Source organism: Primulina eburnea, chromosome 3, assembly GCF_022965805.1.
Source record: "Primulina eburnea isolate SZY01 chromosome 3, ASM2296580v1, whole genome shotgun sequence".
Taxonomy (NCBI): domain Eukaryota; kingdom Viridiplantae; phylum Streptophyta; class Magnoliopsida; order Lamiales; family Gesneriaceae; genus Primulina; species Primulina eburnea.
In genome coordinates, this window is record NC_133103.1 from 21,373,288 (window position 1) to 21,378,451 (window position 5,164).

The window sequence follows — 5,164 nt, forward strand, 5'->3', positions numbered from 1 at the left end:
TTCTAGTGGTCGATGAGTTTCCTGATGTTTTCCCCGATGAAATTCCTTGACTTCCTCCAAAGAGGGAAGTGGAAGCGGAAGCGGAATAACAGGAACCACACCTATCTCCAGAGCGCCTTATATATTGGCACCAACGGAGATGAAAGAGTTGAAACAACAGTTAGCAAGGTTAGCTAACGGAGACAACACATCTGGCTTTGCGTTCCAAACAGATGGAGCCTTGTGTCTGTCAGGAAGAATCGTAGTTCCAGAAGATTCTAAATTGAGAGACGAGATTTTATCTCAAGCTCATAGGAGTAAGTTGAGTATCCACCCTGGAAGCATGAAAATATATAAGGATTTGAAGACCAAGTTTTGGTGGAAAGGTATGAAGAAAAGTGTTTACCAATTTGTAGCCAAGTGTTTGGTTTGTCAGCAAGTGAAAGCTGAACATCGACGATCATGAGGATTACTTCAGAATCTTCCTATCCCTGAGTAAGTGGGAGCATGTAACGATGGATTTTGTCACCTACTTGCCGCTGTCTTCTAAGAATTGTGATGCAATTTGGGTTGTTGTGGACCGACTGACTAAATCAGCACATTTCATTCCATATAGTCGGGAATATAGTTTCGATCGCATAGCAGGACTATACATCCAAGAGATTCTTAAATATCATGGTGTGCCAACAAGTATAGTCAATGACATAGATCCACACTTTAACTCAAGGTTCTGGGGAAGTTTTCAAAATGCGTTGTAAACGACATTGAGTCTGACCTATCATCCAGAGACCGATGGTCAGTCGAAGAGGACTATTCAGACATTTGAGGACATGTTGCATGCTTGTGCTTTGGATTTTGGACCAACGTGGCATGATCATCTGCCGTTTGTGGAACTTGCATTTAACAATAGCTACCACAACAGCATTGGTATGGCTCCGTTTGAAGCATTATATGGTAGACGTTGTCGTATTCCAATGTTTTGGGACGAAGTAGGAGAACGACAAGTGCAAGGACCTTAATTAGTGCAACAAGCGATTGACGTAGTGGAATTGATCAAGAAGAGAATTAAAACTGCACAAGATCGTCAATCGAGTTACGCGAATACCAAGCTTAGACCTCTACAGTTTCAGTCAAGGGAAAAAGTTTTCCTTAAAGTTTCACCATTCCGCAGGGTGATGAGATTTGGACTCAAGGGAAATTTAGCCCCAAGATTCATCGGACCTTTTGAGATCTTGAAATGTGTTGGAAATTTGACGTATCGATTGGCTTTACCGCCGTATCTGTCCAGCATTCATAACGTCTTTCATGTATCGTTGCTACGATGGTATGTAGCAGATGAATCGCACGTTCTTGGTCCGACAGATGTTCAACTTGAAGAAGACTTGACTTATGTGATAAAGATAAAAAATTGTATATTAATTAATTTTTTATAATATAAATTTATAATTTTTGTTTTATTAAATGTTTAAATATTATATGTTTTATAATAAATTGTATACAATATAATTTGTTGTGTAATTATAAGTTTTTACTATTTTTACGGGTTCGATAAAACAAGAAGTGGTAGTTTTACCATGCTCTAGAAAGTTGACTTATGGCGTTAAGTTGTATAAAATATAATTTGTTGTGTAATCATAAATTGACTTATAGCGTTGCAAATGAGATTAAGATTATTCTTGGATCTGTAGAAAGTTGATATCTACAATATTGGTGGCAAGCATGAGATAAAAATCTTCTCACAAGTGAGATCAAATTAGGCAAAAAATAAAGTTACCAAAGAAGTGGCAGTTTTATCATGCTCTAGCATTTTGACCATATCTCTCAAATTACTTGGTAAATGGTTAAAAAAAATACCTCAATTCAAACAACTCAATTATCTACATGTTTTGTTTTATGTGGAAAAGAAAATTCGGATGAGAAGATTTTAAAAAGTGAAGTGTATTAAAATATAATTTCTTGGAACACCAATGAAGATTTATGTGTAAAAAATAATATTTTATTTGTAGTTGTCTCCTCAAATTTGGCTATAGATAGGGTGCATTGTAATGATTTGAGATATCCCTCATTTTATGAACAAACCTTTGATTTCATAATATTTTCTCTCTTTGTTTTTCATTTATTTCTTCATTTAAATATAATTAGCATATTAATTTCAAATTCAAAGTTTTACACTTTGAATAATGAGTAGCTAACTTTTCAAAGTTGAGATGAAAATGTGACTCTTGGCATGATAATAAGGTTATTAAAATGTCAGAATCTATGTTTTATATTATTAATCATTATTTATTGTTTATGTTATATTTATTTGTTTAAGCATTATTATACCCTACTTATAAGTGAGAGTTTTGATTTATTGTTGCTATATGTTACACTAAATTCTTGGAACCATTTAAATATTAGTTTGGTATTTACAATCATTTAAAGTGGATGCCTTGATTTATTATATATGAATATATCATAATATTAATTTCTTAGTATTATTTAAATATTTGTTTGGTATTACCAACCATTTAAAGTGGATGCCTTGATTTATTATATATCAATATATCATAATATTAATTTCTTAGTACCATTTAAATGTTAGTTTGATTTTACCAACCATTTAAAGTGAGAACTTTGATTTAGTGTTCAGAAATATATATATATATATATTACAATAAATACTTGACAAAATTTATAAGTTTTGGTATATATACTTATAAGATAATAATATTTAACATAATATAAATATAATTATTTAATATATTGAAACCATTTTATTAAGTGGATTTCAATAATTTTCATTAATGTTAACTTTATTAAAATAACAAGAGTGGATTTTTAATCTCAACTACTTAAATTAAAATTTGAACAATTAAAAATTACCAATTAAGGAACCAAACAATTAAACGAAAAAAAAACAAAAACAAAAAGACATTATAGTGGATTTTTAATTATCTTAGCTTCCATGTGGATACGATATTTGGACTCAATGAATTATACTACTTGTGGACAACCTGCTCTTGGGAATGCAACAATCAAAGTCGCATCAAGTTTTTGATGCCGTTGCCGGGGAAGTATAATTTAATTTCAAGTCTATTTAATTTTGTTTATAATTTATTTTTCTTTATTTGAATTTTTATTGCTTTTATGTGTTTTTATTCTTTTTCTTTTGCAATTGCATGAGCATTTGGTCACGTACAATTAGTGGTCGACTCATTCGAAATAACCCTTTATTTTTTCAAAACATGGCGGAAGAACCCATCCAAGAAAATGAAGATGAAATTCAATCTCAACATGATCATGATAGACGAAAAATACTTAGAGATCACATGAATCCTACACGTACTAGTGCACCTTCATGTCTAGTTTTTCCCCTGCTGCATCTCATTTCAATTTTAAGCCTGATATTATTCAACTTTTACCCAAATTTCATGGCTTAGATTCTGAAATCCATATATATACATTTACGAGAGTTTGAAGAAGTGTGCAACACATATAATGATCTAAATTGTAACATGAACAACATTCGACTTAAGCTTTTTCATTTTTCTTTAAAAGATAAAGCTCTTGCAAGAAGGGGGGGGGTACTTAAGCGTGATCAAGCCTGTAAAGCTCAGTCAGATTCAATTGACCGAGACAAAAGAGGAAAGAACCTCATACAGATAGGATTCCTCCCCTTAGGAATCCCCGGGCGGGTTCGCCGCGCATTCTCCCTTTAGGACCGACTACAACAAGCTCGCGACTCTAATCTTGATATAGTTCCAACAGGCCTAGTCTTTTACTCTCCTATAACGAATAGTATATTCTTTCCATCTTCCTACTAGGACAACCCCCTATTAAAGATATGGCAGAAATAAATAATATAAAAAGAGCTCTAGTACAAAGATCTTCATTAGTGCGTAAACCGATTGTATACCCCCCGGATGCCTTTAAAGGTAAAAAGGTAGTGGGTAGGCCTCTAAGAGCCTTTACTTTACTCTCTTCTGATTCAAAATCGCAGTGTAACGTGCATCCTGATTTGATTGGACTTCGTATCTAAGGCACTTGTTCCGCTCCAAAAACCGGGATCCATTCGAACTTGGGATGAATTGCAACAAAAATTTTTGAAAAAAGTTTTTTCCATCTCATAAAACAAATTCTTTCAAAAGTCAAATAATCACTTTCACTTAAAAACAAAGAGAAATTTTTTATCAGTGTTGGGATAGATACAAAGAATTGCTTAATATTTGTCCACATCATGGTTTTGAAATTTGGAGAGTTGTTTCTCAATTTTATGAAGGCTTAACACCTAAAGATAGACAAATGGTTGAATTTATGTGTAATGGAACATTTGAAGATAAAGATCTAAACGAGGCAATTGAGTATCTCGATTCATTAGCTGAAAATGCTCAAAATTGGGACACTATAGGTACAATCGAACCATCGAACATGATTCAATCTCCCACATCTAGTGGAGGTATGTACACCCTCAAAGATGAACATGATCTCCAAGCTAGATTTACCTCTTTGGCAAGAAAAGTTGAGGCACTTGAATTGAAAAATAATGGTCAATTAAAATCTGTTCAAGAAATTGCGTCACATCTGTGATACAAGTGATCATTCTACAAAAGATTGTTCCACTTTTCCCTCTTTTAAAGAATGTCTCCATGAACAAGCCAATGTTTTGAACAATTTCAAAAGGTCAAATTTTGAACCATTTTCTCAAAATTACAATCCAGGTTGGCGAAATTATTCAAATTTTAGTTGGAAGAATGATAATGATGCACAATTTTCACAACCTTATTTCCAAAATTAACAAAATTTTCAAAAAATTTTGCACCTTGTGTTCCTCCGAACTTAGAAGATATATTGAATTCTTTCATTGCAAAGCAAGAGTCTATCAATACTCAAACTGTTCAAACCATGACAGATTTGAAAGATAATCTTGCTAAATTTTCATCTGCACTTGATGCTCATGAAAAATGTAAATTTCCTTCACAACCACAGCCTAATCCCAAGGATCATAATTCACAAACTGGAACTTCTGGAACTCAACAGATGGATCGGGTAAAATTTGTTATTACCCTTCGCAGTGGTAAGGTTGTAGAAAAATCTATTTTTGAACATTGTGAAGATGATGATAAATCAACTCCAAAAGGTAAGGAAGTGGAACCCATAACTTGCGAAGAGGAGGATCAACAGACAATGTCACCACCATTCCCTC